This window comes from Oryzias latipes, chromosome 10, assembly GCF_002234675.1.
Source record: "Oryzias latipes chromosome 10, ASM223467v1".
NCBI classification, from domain to species: domain Eukaryota; kingdom Metazoa; phylum Chordata; class Actinopteri; order Beloniformes; family Adrianichthyidae; genus Oryzias; species Oryzias latipes.
In genome coordinates this window covers 2,092,652-2,114,219 of record NC_019868.2, presented here as the reverse complement: position 1 = coordinate 2,114,219, position 21,568 = coordinate 2,092,652, and the positions used below count along the sequence as shown (strand labels likewise).

Below are 21,568 nucleotides of genomic sequence, written 5' to 3'. Positions count from 1 at the left end.
TCTGCAGGTCAATGCTTGCCCAGGTGATGTCTAATGTGGAAAATATATTTAACACACCTGAATGAAAACTAACTTTTACTATGTGAGGCAGTGCCTCACTTTTGTTGACAACCATCAACCTGCAATGTTTTCTCTGAGTCCCCAAACTAGTCTTGTGATTCACTTTCTCTACTGACCTTTAACTGAAACGGAAACCAGAGTTTCCTTAAGAAAGGTGAGAACTGCTCCAGGTGAGGCTTGAACTCACAACCTCAGCATTGCTCCACAACATACTGTCATATAAGTACTGTGCACTGACCAATTGTGCTACTGGAGCTTCCACCTTAGAACACTGTTGGTCAATAAAACTTCACAGAAACTCTCCGAGGACTTGTTCAGTTCTTTTTTTACTTGCAGGGTCAAACCAAAGTAGAATCACAGGTTTTTAACTTAGAGTAGGATATAATCTATGCTGGAGCAGCTCTGAGCACTAATGAGAAGACGATCCATTCTACTATGGAAGGAAATGTGTAATGCCTCACGACTCTTGTGTAAATTCATTGCCGCTTTTCTTGCGTTGGACAGCAAATTTTCTGCTTGTCGCCTGTCCAAAAATTTGTTCCTGAGCCTGACGGCGGAGCTGCCTGTGGGAGGATATTCCATATAATGGTTTTTGCCAGATCTCTACATGGAGCAGTCTCTGTGTTTATCCCTTGTGCTATCCTATGACCCCCACCCTTACATCGACGTGTTCTCCCTACCATGACACAAGTAGATAAAGGTGAAGAGGATTTCATGTAATCCATGTACACCAGGGAAGATCACAACTCATTGAAGAAAAAAGGTTCAGAGCACTGTCTAGTGGGGTCTAGATGACCCAACTCCCAATATAAAAGTGTTTAAGATAGTTCAAGGGTTATGTCATTTACACGGATGTTGTTGAGAGATCAGGTTTATTTATTATGAATATTTCTACAAAAGCATTGATGGTCTCCATGTCTGGGTTAAGCTGGTTCTGTGGTCAACCAACACGGAGCTAAAAGCCTCCTTCAGAAAGGTGAGAACTGCTCCAGGTGAGGCTTGAACTCACAACCTCAGCATTGCTCCACAACATACTGTCATATAAGTACTGTGCACTGACCAATTGTGCTACTGGAGCTTCTTGCTTTAAAGCACTGTTGGTCAATAAAACTTCACAGAAACTCACCGAGGACTTGTTCAGTTCTTTTTTTACTTGCAGGGTCAAACCCATGTAAAATCACAGGTTTTTAACTTAGAATAGGATCTAATCTATGCTGGAGCAGGTCTGTGCACTAATGAGAAGATGATCCATTCTACAATGGAAGGAAAAATGTGTTGCCTCACGACTCTTGTGTAAATTCATCGCCTTCTCTCTTGCGACGCACAGCAGATTTTTTGCTTGTGGCCTGTCCAAAAGTTTGTTCCTGAGCTTCACGCCGGAGCTACCAGTGGGAGGAGCTTCCAGATAATGGTTTTTGCCTGATCTCTACATTGAGCAGTGTCTGTGTTTATGTCGTTTACAATGCATGAGAGGCACAGGCGATGCTGAGAGATCAGATTTATTTATTTTGAAGAGTTCTACAAAAGCATTGGTGATCATGTCTCCATGTCTGGTTGAGGCTGGTTCTGTGGTCAACCAACACTGAGCTAAAAGCCTCCTTCAGAAAGGTGAGAACTGCTCCAGGTGAGGCTTGAACTCACAACCTCAGCATTGCTCCACAACATACTGTCATATAAGTACTGTGCACTGACCAATTGTGCTACTGGAGCTTCTGCCTTAGAACACTGTTGGTCAATAAAACTTCACAGAAACTCTCCGAGGACTTGTTCAGTTCTTTTTTTACTTGCAGGGTCAAACCAAAGTAGAATCACAGGTTTTTAACTTAGAGTAGGATATAATCTATGCTGGAGCAGGTCTGTGCACTAATGAGAAGATGATCCATTCTACAATGGAAGGAAAAAAGGAAAAATGTGTTGCCTCACGACTCTTGTGTAAATTCATCGCCTTCTCTCTTGCGACGCACAGCAAATTTTTTGCTTGTGGCCTGTCCAAAAGTTTGTTCCTGAGCTTCACGCCGGAGCTACCAGTGGGAGGAGCTTCCAGATAATGGTTTTTGCCTGATCTCTACATTGAGCGGTGTCTGTGTTTATGTCGTTTACAATGCATGAGAGGCACAGGCGATGCTGAGAGATCAGATTTATTTATTTTGAAGAGTTCTACAAAAGCATTGGTGATCATGTCTCCATGTCTGGGTGAAGCTGGTTCTGTGGTCAACCAACACTGAGCTAAAAGCCTCCTTCAGAAAGGTGAGAACTGCTCCAGGTGAGGCTTGAACTCACAACCTCAGCATTGCTCCACAACATACTGTCATATAAGTACTGTGCACTGACCAATTGTGCTACTGGAGCTTCTTGTTTTAAAGCACTGTTGGTCAATAAAACTTCACAGAAACTCTCCGAGGACTTGTTCAGTTCTTTTTTTACTTGCAGGGTCAAACCCATGTAAGATCACAGGTTTTTAACTTAGAATAGGATCTAATCTATGCTGGAGCAGGTCTGTGCACTAATGAGAAGATGATCCATTCTACAATGGAAGGAAAAATGTGTTGCCTCACGACTCTTGTGTAAATTCATCGCCTTCTCTCTTGCGACGCACAGCAAATTTTTTGCTTGTGGCCTGTCCAAAAGTTTGTTCCTGAGCTTCACGCCGGAGCTACCAGTGGGAGGAGCTTCCAGATAATGGTTTTTGCCTGATCTCTACATTGAGCAGTGTCTGTGTTTATGTCGTTTACAATGCATGAGAGGCACAGGGGATGCTGAGAGATCAGATTTATTTATTTTGAAGAGTTCTACAAAAGCATTGGTGATCATGTCTCCATGTCTGGGTGAAGCTGGTTCTGTGGTCAACCAACACTGAGCTAAAAGCCTCCTTCAGAAAGGTGAGAACTGCTCCAGGTGAGGCTTGAACTCGCAACCTCAGCATTGCTCCAAAACATACTGTCATATAAGTACTGTGCACTGACCAATTGTGCTACTGGAGCTTCTGCCTTAGAACACTGTTGGTCAATAAAACTTCACAGAAACTCTCCGAGTTCTTTTTTTACTTGCAGGGTCAAACCGAAGTAAAATCACAGGTTTTTAACTTAGAGTAGGATCTAATCTATGCTGGAGCAGGTCTGTGCACTAATGAGAAGACGATCCATTCTACTATGGAAGGAAATGTGTAATGCCTCACGACTCTTGTGTAAATTCATTGCCGCTTTTCTTGCGTTGGACAGCAAATTTTCTGCTTGTCGCCTGTCCAAAAATTTGTTCCTGAGCTTCACGCCGGAGCTACCAGTGGGAGGAGATTCCATATAATGGTTTTTGCCTGATCTCTACATGGAGCAGTGTCTGTGTTTATCCCTTGTGCTATCCTATGACCCCCACCCTTACATCGACGTGTTCTCCCTACCATGACACAAGTGGATAAAGGTGAAGAGGATTTCATGTAATCCATGTACACCAGTGAAGATCACAAATCATTGAAGAAAAAAGGTTCAGTGCGCTGTCTAGTGGGGTCTAGATGACCCAACTCCCAATATAAAAGTGTTTAAGATAGTTCAAGGGTTATGTCATTTACACGGACGTCGTTGAGAGATCAGGTTTATTTATTATGAATATTGCTACAAAAGCATTGATGGTCTCCATGTCTGGGTGAAGCTGGTTCTGTGGTCAACCAACACGGAGCTAAAAGCCTCCTTCAGAAAGGTGAGAACTGCTCCAGGTGAGGCTTGAACTCACAACCTCAGCATTGCTCCACAACATACTGTCATATAAGTACTGTGCACTGACCAATTGTGCTACTGGAGCTTCTGCCTTAGAACACTGTTGGTCAATAAAACTTCACAGAAACTCTCCGAGTTCATTTTTTTACTTGCAGGGTCAAACCGAAGTAAAATCACAGGTTTTTAACTTAGAGTAGGATCTAATCTATGCTGGAGCAGGTCTGTGCACTAATGAGAAGATGATCCATTCTACTATGGAAGGAAATGTGTAATGCCTCACGACTCTTGTGTAAATTCAATGCCGCTTTTCTTGCGTTGGACAGCAAATATTCTGCTTGTCGCCTGTCCAAAAATTTGTTCCTGAGCCTGACGCCGGAGCTGCCTGTGGGAGGAGATTCCATATAATGGTTTTTGCCTGATCTCTACATGGAGCAGTGTCTGTGTTTATCCCTTGTGCTATCCTATGACCCCCACCCTTACATTGACGTGTTCTCCCTACCATGACACAAGTGGATAAAGGTGAAGAGGATTTCATGTAATCCATGTACACCAGGGAAGATCACAACTCATTGAAGAAAAAAGGTTCAGTGCGCTGTCTAGTGGGGTCTAGATGACCCAACTCCCAATATAAAAGTGTTTAAGATAGTTCAAGGGTTAAGTCATTTACACGGACGTCGTTGAGAGATCAGGTTTATTTATTATGAAGATTTCTACAAAAGCATTGATGGTCTCCATGTCTGGGTGAAGCTGGTTCTGTGGTCAACCAACACTGAGCTAAAAGCCTCCTTCAGAAAGGTGAGAACTGCTCCAGGTGAGGCTTGAACTCACAACCTCAGCATTGCTCCAAAACATACTGTCATATAAGTACTGTGCACTGACCAATTGTGCTACTGGAGCTTCTGCCTTAGAACACTGTTGGTCAATAAAACTTCACAGAAACTCTCCGAGGACTTGTTCAGTTCTTTTTTTACTTGCAGGGTCAAACCCTTGTAAGATCACAGGTTTTTAACTGAGAGTAGGATCTAATCTATGCTGGAGCAGGTCTGTGCACTAATGAGAAGATGATCCATTCTACAATGGAAGGAAAAATGTGTTGCCTCACGACTCTTGTGTAAATTCATCGCCTTCTCTCTTGCGACGCACAGCAAATTTTTTGCTTGTGGCCTGTCCAAAAGTTTGTTCCTGAGCTTCACGCCGGAGCTACCAGTGGGAGGAGCTTCCAGATAATGGTTTTTGCCTGATCTCTACATTGAGCAGTGTCTGTGTTTATGTCGTTTACAATGCATGAGAGGCACAGGGGATGCTGAGAGATCAGATTTATTTATTTTGAAGAGTTCTACAAAAGCATTGGTGATCATGTCTCCATGTCTGGGTGAAGCTGGTTCTGTGGTCAACCAACACGGAGCTAAAAGCCTCCTTCAGAAAGGTGAGAACTGCTCCAGGTGAGGCTTGAACTCACAACCTCAGCATTGCTCCACAACATACTGTCATATAAGTACTGTGCACTGACCAATTGTGCTACTGGAGCTTCCACCTTAGAACACTGTTGGTCAATAAAACTTCACAGAAACTCTCCGAGGACTTGTTCAGTTCTTTTTTTACTTGCAGGGTCAACCAAAAGTAGAATCACAGGTTTTTAACTTAGAGTAGGATATAATCTATGCTGGAGCAGGTCTGTGCACTAATGAGAAGATGATCCATTCTACAATGGAAGGAAATGTGTAATGCCTCACGACTCTTGTGTAAATTCAATGCCGCTTTTCTTGCGTTGGACAGCAAATTTTCTGCTTGTCGCCTGTCCAAAAATTTGTTCCTGAGCCTGACGCCGGAGCTGCCTGTGGGAGGAGATTCCATATAATGGTTTTTGCCTGATCTTTACATGGAGCAGTCTCTGTGTTTATCCCTTGTGCTATCCTATGACCCCCACCCTTACATCGACGTGTTCTCCCTACCATGACACAAGTGGATAAAGGTGAAGAGGATTTCATGTAATCCATGTACACCAGTGAAGATCACAAATCATTGAAGAAAAAAGGTTCAGTGCGCTGTCTAGTGGGGTCTAGATGACCCAACTCCCAATATAAAAGTGTTTAAGATAGTTCAAGAGTTATTTCATTTACACGGACGTCGTTGAGAGATCAGGTTTATTTATTATGAATATTTCAACAAAAGCATTGATGGTCTCCATGTCTGGGTGAAGCTGGTTCTATGGTCAACCAACACGGAGCTAAAAGCCTCCTTCAGAAAGGTGAGAACTGCTCCAGGTGAGGCTTGAACTCACAACCTCAGCATTGCTCCACAACATACTGTCATATAAGTACTGTGCACTGACCAATTGTGCTACTGGATCTTCTGCCTTAGAACACTGTTGGTCAATAAAACTTCACAGAAACTCTCCGAGGACTTGTTCAGTTCTTTTTTTACTTGCAGGGTCAAACCAAAGTAGAATCACAGGTTTTTAACTTAGAGTAGGATATAATCTATGCTGGAGCAGGTCTGTGCACTAATGAGAAGATGATCCATTCTACAATGGAAGGAAAAAAGGAAAAATGTGTTGCCTCACGACTCTTGTGTAAATTCATCGCCTTCTCTCTTGCGATGCACAGCAAATTTTTTGCTTGTGGCCTGTCCAAAAGTTTGTTCCTGAGCTTCACGCCGGAGCTACCAGTGGGAGGAGCTTCCAGATAATGGTTTTTGCCTAATCTCTACATTGAGCAGTGTCTGTGTTTATGTCGTTTACAATGCATGAGAGGCACAGGCGATGCTGAGAGATCAGATTTATTTATTTTGAAGAGTTCTACAAAAGCATTGGTGATCATGTCTCCATGTCTGGGTGAAGCTGGTTCTGTGGTCAACCAACACTGAGCTAAAAGCCTCCTTCAGAAAGGTGAGAACTGCTCCAGGTGAGGCTTGAACTCACAACCTCAGCATTGCTCCACAACATACTGTCATATAAGTACTGTGCACTGACCAATTGTGCTACTGGAGCTTCTGCCTTAGAACACTGTTGGTCAATAAAACTTCACAGAAACTCTCCGAGGACTTGTTCAGTTCTTTTTTTACTTGCAGGGTCAAACCAAAGTAGAATCACAGGTTTTTAACTTAGAGTAGGATATAATCTATGCTGGAGCAGCTCTGAGCACTAATGAGAAGATGATCCATTCTACTATGGAAGGAAATGTGTAATGCCTAACGACTCTTGTGTAAATTCATTGTTGCTTTTCTTGCGTTGGACAGCAAATTTTCTGCTTGTCGCCTGTCCAAAAATTTGTTCCTGAGCCTGACGCCGGAGCTGCCTGTGGGAGGAGATTCCATATAATGGTTTTTGCCTGATCTTTACATGGAGCAGTCTCTGTGTTTATCCCTTGTGCTATCCTATGACCCCCACCCTTACATCGACGTGTTCTCCCTACCATGACACAAGTGGATAAAGGTGAAGAGGATTTCATGTAATCCATGTACACCAGTGAAGATCACAAATCATTGAAGAAAAAAGGTTCAGTGCGCTGTCTAGTGGGGTCTAGATGACCCAACTCCCAATATAAAAGTGTTTAAGATAGTTCAAGGGTTATTTCATTTACACGGACGTCGTTGAGAGATCAGGTTTATTTATTATGAATATTTCAACAAAAGCATTGATGGTCTCCATGTCTGGGTGAAGCTGGTTCTATGGTCAACCAACACGGAGCTAAAAGCCTCCTTCAGAAAGGTGAGAACTGCTCCAGGTGAGGCTTGAACTCACAACCTCAGCATTGCTCCACAACATACTGTCATATAAGTACTGTGCACTGACCAATTGTGCTACTGGAGCTTCTGCCTTAGAACACTGTTGGTCAATAAAACTTCACAGAAACTCTCCGAGGACTTGTTCAGTTCTTTTTTTACTTGCAGGGTCAAACCAAAGTAGAATCACAGGTTTTTAATTTAGAGTAGGATATAATCTATGCTGGAGCAGCTCTGAGCACTAATGAGAAGATGATCCATTCTACTATGGAAGGAAATGTGTAATGCCTCACGACTCTTGTGTAAATTCATTGCCGCTTTTCTTGCGTTGGACAGCAAATTTTCTGCTTGTCGCCTGTCCAAAAATTTGTTCCTGAGCCTGACGCCGGAGCTGCCTGTGGGAGGAGATTCCATATAATGGTTTTTGCCTGATCTCTACATGGAGCAGTGTCTGTGTTTATCCCTTGTGCTATCCTATGACCCCCACCCTTACATTGACGTGTTCTCCCTACCATGACACAAGTGGATAAAGGTGAAGAGGATTTCATGTAATCCATGTACACCAGGGAAGATCACAACTCATTGAAGAAAAAAGGTTCAGTGCGCTGTCTAGTGGGGTCTAGATGACCCAACTCCCAATATAAAAGTGCTTTTAGATAGTTCAAAGGTTATGTCATTTACACGGATGTCGTTGAGAGATCAGGTTTATTTATTATGAATATTTCTACAAAAGCATTGATGGTCTCCATGTCTGGGTGAAGCTGGTTCTGTGGTCAACCAACACGGAGCTAAAAGCCTCCTTCAAAAAGGTGAGAACTGCTCCAGGTGAGGCTTGAACTCACAACCTCAGCATTGCTCCACAACATACTGTCATATAAGTACTGTGCACTGACCAATTGTGCTACTGGAGCTTCCACCTTAGAACACTGTTGGTCAATAAAACTTCACAGAAACTCTCCGAGGACTTGTTCAGTTCTTTTTTTACTTGCAGGGTCAAACCCATGTAAGATCACAGGTTTTTAACTTAGAGTAGGATATAATCTATGCTGGAGCAGGTCTGTGCACTAATGAGAAGATGATACATTCTACAATGGAAGGAAAAAAGGAAAAATGTGTTGCCTCACGACTCTTGTGTAAATTCATCGCCTTCTCTCTTGCGACGCACAGCAAACTTTTTGCTTGTGGCCTTTCCAAAAGTTTGTTCCTGAGCTTCACGCCGGAGCTACCAGTGGGAAGAGCTTCCAGATAATGGTTTTTGCCTGATCTCTACATTGAGCAGTGTCTGTGTTTATGTCGTTTACAATGCATGAGAGGCACAGGCGATGCTGAGAGATCAGATTTATTTATTTTGAAGAGTTCTACAAAAGCATTGGTGATCATGTCTCCATGTCTGGGTGAAGCTGGTTCTGTGGTCAACCAACACTGAGCTAAAAGCCTCCTTCAGAAAGGTGAGAACTGCTCCAGGTGAGGCTTGAACTCACAACCTCAGCATTGCTCCACAACATACTGTCATATAAGTACTGTGCACTGACCAATTGTGCTACTGGAGCTTCTGCCTTAGAACACTGTTGGTCAATAAAACTTCACAGAAACTCTCCGAGGATTTGTTCAGTTCTTTTTTTACTTGCAGGGTCAAACCAAAGTAGAATCACAGGTTTTTAACTTAGAGTAGGATATAATCTATGCTGGAGCAGGTCTGTGCACTAATGAGAAGATGATCCATTCTACTATGGAAGGAAATGTGTAATGCCTAACGACTCTTGTGTAAATTCATTGTTGCTTTTCTTGCGTTGGACAGCAAATTTTTTGCTTGTCGCCTGTCCAAAAATTTGTTCCTGAGCCTGACGCCGGAGCTGCCTGTGGGAGGAGATTCCATATAATGGTTTTTGCCTGATCTCTACATGGAGCAGTGTCTGTGTTTATCCCTTGTGCTATCCTATGACCCCCACCCTTACCATGACCCCCACCCTACCATGACACAAGATGATAAAGGTGAAGAGGATTTCATGTAATCCATGTACACCAGTGAAGATCACAACTCATTGAAGAAAAAAGGTTCAGTGCGCTGTCTAGTGGGGTCTAGATGACCCAACTCCCAATATAAAAGTGCTTTTAGATAGTTCAAAGGTTATGTCATTTACACGGATGTCGTTGAGAGATCAGGTTTATTTATTATGAATATTTCTACAAAAGCATTGATGGTCTCCATGTCTGGGTGAAGCTGGTTCTGTGGTCAACCAACACGGAGCTAAAAGCCTCCTTCGGAAAGGTGAGAACTGCTCCAGGTGAGGCTTGAACTCACAACCTCAGCATTGCTCCACAACATACTGTCATATAAGTACTGTGCACTGACCAATTGTGCTACCGGAGCTTCTTGCGTTAGAGCACTGTTGGTCAATAAAACTTCACAGAAACTCTCCGAAGACTTGTTCAGTTCTTTTTTTACTTGCAGGGTCAAACCCATGTAAGATCACAGGTTTTTAACTTAGAGTAGGATCTAATCTATGCTGGAGCAGGTCTGTGCACTAATGAGAAGATGATCCATTCTACAATGGAAGGAAAAATGTGTTGCCTCACGACTCTTGTGTAAATTCATGGCCTTCTCTCTTGCGACGCACAACAAATTTTTTGCTTGTGGCCTGTCCAAAAGTTTGTTCCTGAGCTTCACGCCGGAGCTACCAGTGGGAGGAGCTTCCAGATAATGGTTTTTGCCTAATCTCTACATTGAGCGGTGTCTGTGTTTATGTCGTTTACAATGCATGAGAGGCACAGACGATGCTGAGAGATCAGATTTATTTATTTTGAAGAGTTCTACAAAAGCATTGGTGATCATGTCTCCATGTCTGGTTCTGTGGTCAACCAACACTGAGCTAAAAGCCTCCTTCCGAAAGGTGAGATCTGCTCCAGGTGAGGCTTGAACTCGCAACCTCAGCATTGCTCCACAACATACTGTCATATAAGTACTGTGCACTGACCAATTGTGCTACTGGAGCTTCTGCCTTAGAACACTGTTGGTCAATAAAACTTCACAGAAACTCTCCGAGGACTTGTTCAGTTCTTTTTTTACTTGCAGGGTCAAACCAAAGTAGAATCACAGGTTTTTAATTTAGAGTAGGATATAATCTATGCTGGAGCAGCTCTGAGCACTAATGAGAAGATGATCCATTCTACTATGGAAGGAAATGTGTAATGCCTCACGACTCTTGTGTAAATTCATTGCCGCTTTTCTTGCGTTGGACAGCAAATTTTCTGCTTGTCGCCTGTCCAAAAATTTGTTCCTGAGCCTGACGCCGGAGCTGCCTGTGGGAGGAGATTCCATATAATGGTTTTTGCCTGATCTCTACATGGAGCAGTGTCTGTGTTTATCCCTTGTGCTATCCTATGACCCCCACCCTTACATTGACGTGTTCTCCCTACCATGACACAAGTGGATAAAGGTGAAGAGGATTTCATGTAATCCATGTACACCAGGGAAGATCACAACTCATTGAAGAAAAAAGGTTCAGTGCGCTGTCTAGTGGGGTCTAGATGACCCAACTCCCAATATAAAAGTGCTTTTAGATAGTTCAAAGGTTATGTCATTTACACGGATGTCGTTGAGAGATCAGGTTTATTTATTATGAATATTTCTACAAAAGCATTGATGGTCTCCATGTCTGGGTGAAGCTGGTTCTGTGGTCAACCAACACGGAGCTAAAAGCCTCCTTCAGAAAGGTGAGAACTGCTCCAGGTGAGGGTTGAACTCACAACCTCAGCATTGCTCCACAACATACTGTCATATAAGTACTGTGCACTGACCAATTGTGCTACTGGAGCTTCTGCCTTAGAACACTGTTGGTCAATAAAACTTCACAGAAACTCTCCGAGGACTTGTTCAGTTCTTTTTCTACTTGCAGGGTCAAACCAAAGTAGAATCACAGGTTTTTAACTTAGAGTAGGATCTAATCTATGCTGGAGCAGGTCTGTGCACTAATGAGAAGATGATACATTCTACAATGGAAGGAAAAAAGGAAAAATGTGTTGCGTCACGACTCTTGTGTAAATTCATGGCCTTCTCTCTTGCGACGCACAGCAAAATTTTTGCTTGTGGCCTGTCCAAAAGTTTGTTCCTGAGCTTCACGCCGGAGCTACCAGTGGGAGGAGCTTCCAGATAATGGTTTTTGCCTGATCTCTACATTGAGCAGTGTCTGTGTTTATGTCGTTTACAATGCATGAGAGGCACAGGCGATGCTGAGAGATCAGGTTTATTTATTATGAAGATTTCTACAAAAGAATTGATGGTCTCCATGTCTGGGTGAAGCTGGTTCTGTGGTCAACCAACACGGAGCTAAAAGCCTCCTTCAGAAAGGTGAGAACTGCTCCAGGTGAGGCTTGAACTCACAACCTCAGCATTGCTCCAAAACATACTGTCATATAAGTACTGTGCACTGACCAATTGTGCTACTGGAGCTTCCACCTTAGAACACTGTTGGTCAATAAAACTTCACAGAAACTCTCCGAGGACTTGTTCAGTTCTTTTTTTACTTGCAGGGTCAAACCAAAGTAGAATCACAGGTTTTTAACTTAGAGTAGGATCTAATCTATGCTGGAGCAGGTCTGTGCACTAATGAGAAGATGATCCATTCTACAATGGAAGGAAAAAAGGAAAAATGTGTTGCCTCACGACTCTTGTGTAAATTCATCGCCTTCTCTCTTGCGACGCACAGCAAATTTTTTGCTTGTGGCCTGTCCAAAAGTTTGTTCCTGAGCTTCACGCCGGAGCTACCAGTGGGAGGAGCTTCCAGATAATGGTTTTTGCCTGATCGCTACATTGAGCAGTGTCTGTGTTTATGTCGTTTACAATGCATGAGAGGCACAGGCGATGCTGAGAGATCAGATTTATTTATTTTGAAGAGTTCTACAAAAGCATTGGTGATCATGTCTCCATGTCTGGGTGAAGCTGGTTCTGTGGTCAACCAACACTGAGCTAAAAGCCTCCTTCAGAAAGGTGAGAACTGCTCCAGGTGAGGCTTGAACTCACAACCTCAGCATTGCTCCACAACATACTGTCATATAAGTACTGTGCACTGACCAATTGTGCTACTGGAGCTTCCACCTTAGAACACTGTTGGTCAATAAAACTTCACAGAAACTCTCCGAGGACTTGTTCAGTTCTTTTTTTACTTGCAGGGTCAAACCCATGTAAGATCACAGGTTTTTAACTTAGAGTAGGATCTAATCTATGCTGGAGCAGGTCTGTGCACTAATGAGAAGATGATCCATTCTACAATGGAAGGAAAAATGTGTTGCCTCACGACTCTTGTGTAAATTCATCGCCTTCTCTCTTGCGACGCACAGCAAATTTTTTGCTTGTGGCCTGTCCAAAAGTTTGTTCCTGAGCTTCACGCCGGAGCTACCAGTGGGAGGAGCTTCCAGATAATGGTTTTTGCCTGATCTCTACATTGAGCGGTGTCTGTGTTTATGTCGTTTACAATGCATGAGAGGCACAGACGATGCTGAGAGATCAGATTTATTTATTTTGAAGAGTTCTACAAAAGCATTGGTGATCATGTCTCCATGTCTGGGTGAAGCTGGTTCTGTGGTCAACCAACACTGAGCTAAAAGCCTCCTTCAGAAAGGTGAGAACTGCTCCAGGTGAGGCTTGAACTCACAACCTCAGCATTGCTCCACAACATACTGTCATATAAGTACTGTGCACTGACCAATTGTGCTACTGGAGCTTCTGCCTTAGAACACTGTTGGTCAATAAAACTTCACAGAAACTCTCCGAGGACTTGTTCAGTTCTTTTTTTACTTGCAGGGTCAACCAAAAGTAGAATCACAGGTTTTTAACTTAGAGTAGGATATAATCTATGCTGGAGCAGGTCTGAGCACTAATGAGAAGATGATCCATTCTACTTTGGAAGGAAATGTGTAATGCCTCACGACTCTTGTGTAAATTCATTGCCGCTTTTCTTGCGTTGGACAGCAAATTTTCTGCTTGTCGCCTGTCCAAAAATTTGTTCCTGAGCCTGACGCCGGAGCTGCCTGTGGGAGGAGATTCCATATAATGGTTTTTGCCTGATCTCTACATGGAGCAGTGTCTGTGTTTATCCCTTGTGCTATCCTATGACCCCCATCCTTACATTGACGTGTTCTCCCTACCATGACACAAGATGATAAAGGTGAATAGGATTTCATGTAATCCATGTACACCAGGGAAGATCACAACTCATTGAAGAAAAAAGGTTTAGTGCGCTTTCTAGTGGGGTCTAGATGACCCAACTCCCAATATATAAGTGCTTAAGATAGTTCAAAGGTTATGTCATTTACACGGACGTCGTTGAGAGATCAGGTTTATTTATTATGAATATTTCTACAAAAGTATTGATGGTCTCCATGTCTGGGTGAAGCTGGTTCTGTGGTCAACCAACACTGAGCTAAAAGCCTCCTTCAGAAAGGTGAGAACTGCTCCAGGTGAGGCTTGAACTCACAACCTCAGCATTGCTCCACAACATACTGTCATATAAGTACTGTGCACTGACCAATTGTGCTACTGGAGCTTCTGCCTTAGAATACTGTTGGTCAATAAAACTTTGCAGACACCCTCCGAGGACTTGTTCAGTTTTCCTTTTACTTGCAGGGTCAAACCAAAGTAAACTCACAGATTTGTAAAGGAAGATCAGACCTAACAGGATTAGGAGGAAACACAAACCAATGTTCAGTTTCTGTGCGTTAATGAGAGTTTCTGCAAATCTTTATGTTTTACTAAAAATGTGATTGTATTCCTCAGGTCTCTCCTCATGTAATATTATTTACAAAGCCCAATTAAAAGATCTTTAGCCTATGTTCTGCCAGGTAAATTAATCTCAGTCACATTCCTTTCCAAAGTCATTGATAAGGTTTCAGCAAAGTTAGGTGGGAAAGACCAGCTATTTAGAGCTTTTCTATATTTTTACAGTCATACCTATTCAAATAGCTGAGGAGTAATCAAAGTAAGATCGAACTTGTGCCTGTATTATTGGCACCTTGTTAGTAGAAGTAATTTGAAAATTTCTCTTGTTGAGTAGGCTGAGGTCATTCAGCATCTGCAATGGCATTTTACGCAGTTTTCATAATTCCACTGTGGGAAGTGCTGTATTTTATGGTTTGGTCTGTTGGGGCAACAACGGTACAGTGAAGGACTGTATTAAGCTGGACAAATTGATTAGGAAGTGTGCTTTTGTGCTAGCAGAGGGGGTTCTTCTGTGGAATGAAGAGCAGGATGCAGGCTATCCTCAGTGTCCTGCTCAACAGGTGGGATATTGAGCAGTTAAACCTCCTGAGCCTGGATCCTGACCTTTGAGCAATGGACAGAGCTGGTAATGACCACTAGGTCCATTTACAGACTTAAACTTATTAATTTGAGATTTTCCAACATTCAATACAGCTACAGTGTGTTTTCACTTATCCATAAATGTGATCTTTGTAAATAAATATTAAAAAACCCTCACAACAGTATCCCCATCTTAATATTTTTGAAGAATGGTGTTGGTTTTATTTTGTAGAGACGTGATTAACCTTCTTCTGCTGACAGATAACACATCATATAACTGGCACTGTTCCTCAGGTGGCTGAGCAAGGTAATGCAAGAGCAACCCTGTCTGCCTGTGCCAGCTGTCATAGATGCATCATATTCCATTTTAAGGAAAAAGCTCCCAGCTCATGGAAGAGAGGCCGACACAGTTTCTACATTCAATGTTAGACTGAAAACATTCCTCTTTGGACAGGCTTATTATTAGACTAGTTAGTATTCAGAGATGATTTAACTTAATGTTAATATGTTTAAATTAAACTTAATAACAATAACTATTTGTTTTAAAAGGCTGCTAGAAGTTGAAGCTGGGGTAACTATGGTGCACTGGGGTTCTGTCCTCTTTTCTCATCTACTTCTCCGTTCCTTCTCTTCTCTATTCTTGATTATTATTCATCATTTAGTTCCCTCTGTTTGGTGCAGTGCGATTAATGTACTGTCCCTCTTTTCCTCTCCCCTCCTGGGGAGTGGGAGTGCTTCCAGACTCCAGTTGGCTTATCTGTGCTCCTGTACCTGACCGTGTACCTCGTCTCTGGCTCGTCTCTGCTCCTGCTCCTAAACCTGGCTGTGGTTCCTGTTTACGGCTCGACTCCGCGCCCCCGGCCGTCCCCCCAACTCCGACTGGATGAAGCTCGTCTGCTGGACTTTTATATATGTAGTTGTAGATTTATATAAGTTAATTCTTCTCTAAGAGTTCTGGTAAATCGCCTGTCCGTCCTGGGGGAGGATCCCTCCTTCATGTGGACACCCCTGAGGTTTCTTCGTTTTTTCCAGAATCTGTTCTTTTTTAGGAGTTTTTCCTTACCGCGAAGGGGGGTCTAAGGGCAGGGATGTCTAGTTTAGCTTAGTCAGTTTGTTAGTTCAATTTAATATTTTCCTATTGAATTCTATGTATTCATGATCCTTTTGATTTTATGTTTAACTTTTTCAATTACCGATACGAAGCCCATTGAGACGACTGTTAATGTGAATTTGGGCTATACAAATAAAATTGAATTGAATTGAAAAATTGAATATTTGGGAGGGTTGGGGAAGGCTTCCTGCACTGACACTTTGCCTCCAGGTTCCACGTTGTCCTCTACTCATGCTGGTGTGGGAAAGTCTGACTTCACATTTGCAGATGCCCTTGAGCTGCTGTCATAAAATACATTACAGGTTTACCAAAACTACTTGTTAATTTACTCAAAAGTGCAAAACACATCATCGTCATAAATGCATTCATAGTATTTCTATCTTTGCGTCAAAATAAATGTATAACACTCAAAGGGCAGCATCTGTGTGATATTTGACAATCATTGCAGTTTTTATTGTTTAACATATTTTAAATGTTATTTGTGATTGTTTAATGATATTTGTGACCACCATTTGTCTCATGCAGTACAACGCATCTCCTTGGCATAGAGTCGATCAGATTGTGGATTGTGGTCTGTGGAATGTTGGTCCTCTTTGACGGCTGTGCGATGTTGCTGAATATTGGCAGGAACTGGAACACACCGTCATATACACTAATCAGGAACATCCCAAACATGCTCAATGGGTGAGATGTCCAGTGACTGTGCTGGCAATGTAAGGAATGGGATGTTTTCATCTTCCAAGAGTTGTGTACAGATCCTTGCAACACGGGGCCATGCATTATAATGCTGCACCATGGGGGGATGTTTTTGGATGTTTTCCACAACAATGGGCCTCAGGATCTCGTCACGCTATCTCCGCATTCAAAATGCCATTAGTAAAACGCGTCTGCGTTCTTCGTCTTCGTTCTTCGCCATGACCCCCCCCACCAATAAAACAATACGACATTTTTGAGAGTGGCCTTTTACTGTGACCAGTGTAACCCTTGTGCTATCTTAGATGACCCCCCCCCCCCCTTACATTGACGTGTTCTCCCTACCATGACAAAGGTAGATACAGGTGGAAAGATTTCATGTGATCCATGGACACCAGTGAAGATCACAAATCATTGAAGAAAAAAGGTTCAGTGCACTGTTTAGTGGGTCTAGATGACCCAACTCCCAATGATAAAGTGCCTAGGATAGCACAAGGGTTTAAAAAAACAAAAAAAAAAAAAAAAGGTGGTACCCAATGCTTGAAACTTGGCAGTAACCCTTGTGCTATCCTAGGCACTTAAACATTGGGAGTTGGGTTATCTAGACCAGTGTTTTTCAACCTTTTCTGAGCCACGGCACAAATCTAGCCACAGGGGTTGCAAGCCAGTAACTTCTGTGCCGCTCCCAAGCCCGGATAAATAGAGAGGGTTGCGTCAGGAAGGGCATCCGGCGTAAAAATTGCCAAAATAACCATGCGAATCATCCACAACACTTTAGACATACCGGATCGGTCGAGGCCCGGGTTAACAACGACCGCCACCGATGCTGTTAACCTACAGGGTGTCGGTGGAAATTTGACTACTGTTGGTCGAAGAAAGAGGGGAGGCAGAAGGGTCCGTTGCCAGAGAGAGAAGGGAAAAGGCAGGAACATAGGTTTGAGAATAGGGACTCTTAACGTTGGCACAATGACAGGGAAAGGCAGAGAGCTGGCAGACATGATGGAGAGAAGGAAGGTAGATGTACTGTGTGTGCAGGAGACAAGGTGGAAGGGCAGCAAGGCACGTAGTATTGGAGGAGGATACAAACTTTTCTATCATGGTGTTGATAGGAAGAGAAACGGGGTAGGAGTGATTCTGAAGGGGGAGTTTGTAAACAGTGTTCTAGAGGTGAAAAGAGTCTCAGACAGGATGATGAGCCTAAAGTTAGAAATTGAAGGGGTGATGGTGAATGTAGTCAGTGGGTATGCGCCACAGGTTGGCTGTGAGTTAGAAGTGAAGGAGAGATTCTGGAGTGAGTTGGATGAGGTCATAGAGAGTTTTCCCAGAGGAGAGAGAGTTGTTATTGGAGCAGACTTTAATGGGCATGTTGGTGAGGGCAACAGAGGTGATGAGAAGGTGATGGGCAGGTTTGGTGTGAAGGAAAGGAATCTGGAGGGACAGATGGTGGTGGACTTTGCGAAGAGGATGGAAATGGCTGTAGTCAACACTTACTTCCAGAAGAGAGAGGAACATAGAGTGACATACAGAAGTGGAGGTAGGAGTACTCAGGTGGACTACATCCTATGTAGACGAGGTCATTTGAGAGAGGTTAATGACTGCAAAGTGGTGGTAGGAGAGAGTGTAGCCAGACAGCACCGCATGGTGGTGTGTAAGATGACTCTGGAGGTCAGGAAGAAGAAGATAGGGAAAACAGAAAAGAAGACCAAGTGGTGGAAGCTACAGAATGAAGAAACTTGTGAGGAATTTAGGCAGAAGTTGAGGCAGGTCCTGGGTGGTCAGGATGAGCTTCCAGATGACTGGGAAACTACAGCAGAGATTATCAGGGAAACAGGTAGGAAGGTGCTAGGTGTGTCATCTGGAAAGAGGAAAGACGGTAAAGACACTTGGTGGTGGAATGAGGAAGTACAGGAATGCGTCCAGAGGAAGAGGTTGGCTAAAAGGAAGTGGGATGTAGAAAGGACTGAGGAAGGTAGACAGGAGTACAAGGAAGCGCAGCGTAGAGTGAAGAGAGAGGTGGCAAAGGCCAAACAGAAAGCTTACGATGAGCTTTATGACAGGTTAGACACAAAGGAAGGAGAGAAGGACTTGTACAGGCTAGCCAGACAGAGAGACAGAGATGGGAAGGACGTGCAACAGATAAGGGTGATTAAGGACAGAGATGGAAAGGTGCTAACAACCCAGGAGAGTGTACAGAAAAGATGGAAGGAGTATTTTGAGGAGCTGATGAACGAGGAAAATGACAGGGAAAGAAGGGAGGAAGATGTGGTTGTTGTGGAGCAGGAAGTAGCAGAGATTGGAAAGGATGAGGTTAGGAAGGCTCTGAAAAGGATGAAGAGCGGAAAGGCCGTTGGTCCTGATGACGTACCTGTGGAGGTATGGAAGTGCTTAGGAGAGACAGCAGTGGAATTTCTAACGAGGTTGTTCAATAGGATTCTAGAGAGTGAGAAGATGCCTGAGGAATGGAGGAGAAGCGTTCTGGTCCCGATCTTTAAGAACAAGGGTGACACGCAGAACTGCAGCAACTATAGAGGAATAAAGTTGATGAGCCACACAATGAAGCTGTGGGAAAGAGTAGTGGAAGCCAGGCTTAGGAAGAAGGTGGAGATCTGTGAGCAGCAGTATGGTTTCATGCCCTGTAAGAGCACCACTGATGCCATTTTTGCTTTGAGAATGTTGATGGAAAAGTACAGAGAAGGTCAGAAGGAGCTGCATTGTGTGTTCGTAGATTTAGAGAAGGCGTATGACAGGGTGCCGAGGGAGGAGCTGTGGTACTGTATGAGGTCGTCTGGAGTGGCAGAGAAGTATGTCAGAGTAGTTCAGGACATGTATGAGAGAAGTATGACGGTGGTGAGATGTGCTGTAGGTCAGACAGAGGAGTTCAAGGTGGAGGTGGGACTACACCAAGGATCAGCTTTGAGTCCTTTTTTGTTTGCTATGCTGATGGACAGGCTGACAGACGAGGTAAGACAGGAATCTCCCTGGACAATGATGTTTGCGGATGACATTGTAATTTGCAGTGAGAGTAGAGAGCAGGTGGAGCAACAGCTAGAGAGGTGGAGGTTTGCTCTGGAAAGAAGAGGTATGAAGGTCAGTCGTAGTAAGACAGAATACATGTGTCTGAACGAGAGGGATCAAGGTAGAAGCGTTAGGTTACAGGGGACTGAGGTGAAGAAGGTGCAGGAGTTTAAGTACTTGGGGTCAACAGTTCAGTGTGATGGGGAGTGTGGAAAAGAGGTGAAGAGGCGAGTGCAGGCAGGTTGGAGCGGTTGGAGGAAAGTGTCAGGAGTGTTGTGTGACAGAAGAGTGCCAGCAAGACTCAAAGGAAAGGTGTACAAGACAGTGGTGAGACCAGCTCTGCTCTATGGGTTAGAGACGGTAGCAGTGAGACAGAGACAAGAGGCTGAGATGGAGGTAGCAGAGATGAAGATGTTGAGGTTCTCCTTAGGAGTGACCAGGTTAGACAGGATAAGGAACGAGTACATCAGAGGGACGGCTCATGTTGCCTGTGTTAGCGACAAAGTCAGAGAAGCCAGACTGAGATGGTTTGGACATGTTCAGAGGAGGGATAGTGGATATATTGGTAGAAGGATGTTGGAGATGGAGCTGCCTGGCCGGAGGGCAAGAGGACTGCCAAAGAGGAGATATATGGATGTCTTAACAGAGGACATGAAGTTGGCTAACGTTAGGGTAGAAGATGTTCATGATAGAGTGAGGTGGAAAAGGATGATTCGCTGTGGCGACCCCTGATGGGAAAAGCCGAAAGAGAAAGAAGTCTGAGCCACGGCACACTTTAACCTTAAAAAAAATCCCGCGGCACACCAGCATCCAACAATTAAAAAAAAACAAGGAGAAACTCATAGTCTGTATGGATCTACAGCCCCTCCACAATCTCCCATGCATTTTTGAGATAATTGTTGCAGAAAAAGCTGGAAACTGCAGCTGTTTTTTTCTAAAAGATGTAATAAAAGTTAAGTTAGAAGATTTAAAAACAGTTTGATGTGTGTTCGTTGGTTTCAAGACGTTTAACAACAGATCTCCTTGTGCGCTGTTACTCTCACAACCCAATGCATCATGGGAGATGTAGTGCATAAAACGGGCGGAGATCGCGTCTCTGAGCTTCATTGTTTTGTTCACTTGTTCCACGGTCTGATACCGGATTCTGTGGAAAGCTACACCACTAACGACGAGCTTTAGCTGGTATTTTTGTTAGAACTGAGCGACTTTACGAGCTAAATCGGGACAAGGAAGTGAAGACTTTAACCACTTCTGATTGGTCAGACTGATTACATGTGATTAAGCCCCCCAAGAATGATTGGTGGAGACAGTTAAAGGGGCGGGACTTTTCCAAAATACAGCCGAAGCTGCAGCTGAATCCCGGTACAGTCATTCTTATCAAAATGTGTTTGATAAAATAAAATAAACGCAAAGAAAAAGTATTTTACGATCTTTTATATTCCTAAATCCGCAGTGTTTTATCAGTTGCATCACAACTTTGAGGTAAGATAGCACAAGGGTTAAGACTCACCTGTGCAGCAATCATGCAGTCTAATCAGCATCTTATGGCACACCTGTGACGTGGAATGGATTACCTCACCTAAGGAGAAGTTCTCACTGTCACAGATTTAGACTTTGTGATCAATATTTGAGATAAGTTATAATTTTAGGTTTGCAGAATATGTTTCACATCTTTGAGTTCATCTCATGACGAATGGGAGAAAAAGTGTTTTTTATTATATTTTTGTTCTGTGATGTATGAGTGCTGCTGTCGTACGGCATCAAACTCTCGTCAGTAAGGATGTGTATCAGCAAGAGTGTGGCGATACGATACGTATCCCGATACATGTCCAGCGATACAATACTTATTGCACTATTGTACTGGAACACGTTTCCTTTTCATTTTTTTTTGAAGTGTGACTTAGAAATAAACTCAACCTGAATATTAATATGACTTTCATTGTAGTGAAATTATAAAATTAATTG

The 21,568-nt window shown here is 43.3% G+C and overlaps 20 non-coding genes across 20 annotated transcripts; all 20 read right to left on the bottom strand.

The window, feature by feature from the left end:
- Nucleotides 1-222: 222 nt before the first annotated feature.
- Nucleotides 223-316, bottom strand: trnai-uau. Its single transcript has 2 exons — nt 279-316; nt 223-258 (listed from the first exon to the last, which is right to left on the bottom strand). It is a non-coding gene; the product is annotated as a tRNA-Ile (tRNA).
- A 728-nt stretch (nt 317-1,044) lies between these two features.
- trnai-uau lies at nt 1,045-1,138 on the bottom strand. The gene is made up of 2 exons: nt 1,101-1,138; nt 1,045-1,080 (listed from the first exon to the last, which is right to left on the bottom strand). It is a non-coding gene; the product is annotated as a tRNA-Ile (tRNA).
- Nucleotides 1,139-1,676: 538 nt separating this feature from the next.
- On the bottom strand, nt 1,677-1,770 carry trnai-uau. Its single transcript has 2 exons — nt 1,733-1,770; nt 1,677-1,712 (listed from the first exon to the last, which is right to left on the bottom strand). It is a non-coding gene; the product is annotated as a tRNA-Ile (tRNA).
- A 545-nt stretch (nt 1,771-2,315) lies between these two features.
- Nucleotides 2,316-2,409, bottom strand: trnai-uau. Its single transcript has 2 exons — nt 2,372-2,409; nt 2,316-2,351 (listed from the first exon to the last, which is right to left on the bottom strand). It is a non-coding gene; the product is annotated as a tRNA-Ile (tRNA).
- A 538-nt stretch (nt 2,410-2,947) lies between these two features.
- trnai-uau lies at nt 2,948-3,041 on the bottom strand. The gene is made up of 2 exons: nt 3,004-3,041; nt 2,948-2,983 (listed from the first exon to the last, which is right to left on the bottom strand). It is a non-coding gene; the product is annotated as a tRNA-Ile (tRNA).
- A 717-nt stretch (nt 3,042-3,758) lies between these two features.
- trnai-uau lies at nt 3,759-3,852 on the bottom strand. Its single transcript has 2 exons — nt 3,815-3,852; nt 3,759-3,794 (listed from the first exon to the last, which is right to left on the bottom strand). It is a non-coding gene; the product is annotated as a tRNA-Ile (tRNA).
- Nucleotides 3,853-4,570: 718 nt separating this feature from the next.
- Nucleotides 4,571-4,664, bottom strand: trnai-uau. The gene is made up of 2 exons: nt 4,627-4,664; nt 4,571-4,606 (listed from the first exon to the last, which is right to left on the bottom strand). It is a non-coding gene; the product is annotated as a tRNA-Ile (tRNA).
- A 537-nt stretch (nt 4,665-5,201) lies between these two features.
- On the bottom strand, nt 5,202-5,295 carry trnai-uau. Its single transcript has 2 exons — nt 5,258-5,295; nt 5,202-5,237 (listed from the first exon to the last, which is right to left on the bottom strand). It is a non-coding gene; the product is annotated as a tRNA-Ile (tRNA).
- A 728-nt stretch (nt 5,296-6,023) lies between these two features.
- On the bottom strand, nt 6,024-6,117 carry trnai-uau. Its single transcript has 2 exons — nt 6,080-6,117; nt 6,024-6,059 (listed from the first exon to the last, which is right to left on the bottom strand). It is a non-coding gene; the product is annotated as a tRNA-Ile (tRNA).
- A 545-nt stretch (nt 6,118-6,662) lies between these two features.
- Nucleotides 6,663-6,756, bottom strand: trnai-uau. Its single transcript has 2 exons — nt 6,719-6,756; nt 6,663-6,698 (listed from the first exon to the last, which is right to left on the bottom strand). It is a non-coding gene; the product is annotated as a tRNA-Ile (tRNA).
- A 728-nt stretch (nt 6,757-7,484) lies between these two features.
- Nucleotides 7,485-7,578, bottom strand: trnai-uau. The gene is made up of 2 exons: nt 7,541-7,578; nt 7,485-7,520 (listed from the first exon to the last, which is right to left on the bottom strand). It is a non-coding gene; the product is annotated as a tRNA-Ile (tRNA).
- A 729-nt stretch (nt 7,579-8,307) lies between these two features.
- trnai-uau lies at nt 8,308-8,401 on the bottom strand. The gene is made up of 2 exons: nt 8,364-8,401; nt 8,308-8,343 (listed from the first exon to the last, which is right to left on the bottom strand). It is a non-coding gene; the product is annotated as a tRNA-Ile (tRNA).
- A 545-nt stretch (nt 8,402-8,946) lies between these two features.
- trnai-uau lies at nt 8,947-9,040 on the bottom strand. The gene is made up of 2 exons: nt 9,003-9,040; nt 8,947-8,982 (listed from the first exon to the last, which is right to left on the bottom strand). It is a non-coding gene; the product is annotated as a tRNA-Ile (tRNA).
- A 727-nt stretch (nt 9,041-9,767) lies between these two features.
- trnai-uau lies at nt 9,768-9,861 on the bottom strand. The gene is made up of 2 exons: nt 9,824-9,861; nt 9,768-9,803 (listed from the first exon to the last, which is right to left on the bottom strand). It is a non-coding gene; the product is annotated as a tRNA-Ile (tRNA).
- A 528-nt stretch (nt 9,862-10,389) lies between these two features.
- Nucleotides 10,390-10,483, bottom strand: trnai-uau. Its single transcript has 2 exons — nt 10,446-10,483; nt 10,390-10,425 (listed from the first exon to the last, which is right to left on the bottom strand). It is a non-coding gene; the product is annotated as a tRNA-Ile (tRNA).
- A 729-nt stretch (nt 10,484-11,212) lies between these two features.
- On the bottom strand, nt 11,213-11,306 carry trnai-uau. The gene is made up of 2 exons: nt 11,269-11,306; nt 11,213-11,248 (listed from the first exon to the last, which is right to left on the bottom strand). It is a non-coding gene; the product is annotated as a tRNA-Ile (tRNA).
- Nucleotides 11,307-11,846: 540 nt separating this feature from the next.
- Nucleotides 11,847-11,940, bottom strand: trnai-uau. The gene is made up of 2 exons: nt 11,903-11,940; nt 11,847-11,882 (listed from the first exon to the last, which is right to left on the bottom strand). It is a non-coding gene; the product is annotated as a tRNA-Ile (tRNA).
- A 545-nt stretch (nt 11,941-12,485) lies between these two features.
- On the bottom strand, nt 12,486-12,579 carry trnai-uau. Its single transcript has 2 exons — nt 12,542-12,579; nt 12,486-12,521 (listed from the first exon to the last, which is right to left on the bottom strand). It is a non-coding gene; the product is annotated as a tRNA-Ile (tRNA).
- A 537-nt stretch (nt 12,580-13,116) lies between these two features.
- trnai-uau lies at nt 13,117-13,210 on the bottom strand. Its single transcript has 2 exons — nt 13,173-13,210; nt 13,117-13,152 (listed from the first exon to the last, which is right to left on the bottom strand). It is a non-coding gene; the product is annotated as a tRNA-Ile (tRNA).
- Nucleotides 13,211-13,938: 728 nt separating this feature from the next.
- trnai-uau lies at nt 13,939-14,032 on the bottom strand. Its single transcript has 2 exons — nt 13,995-14,032; nt 13,939-13,974 (listed from the first exon to the last, which is right to left on the bottom strand). It is a non-coding gene; the product is annotated as a tRNA-Ile (tRNA).
- Nucleotides 14,033-21,568: the final 7,536 nt, after the last annotated feature.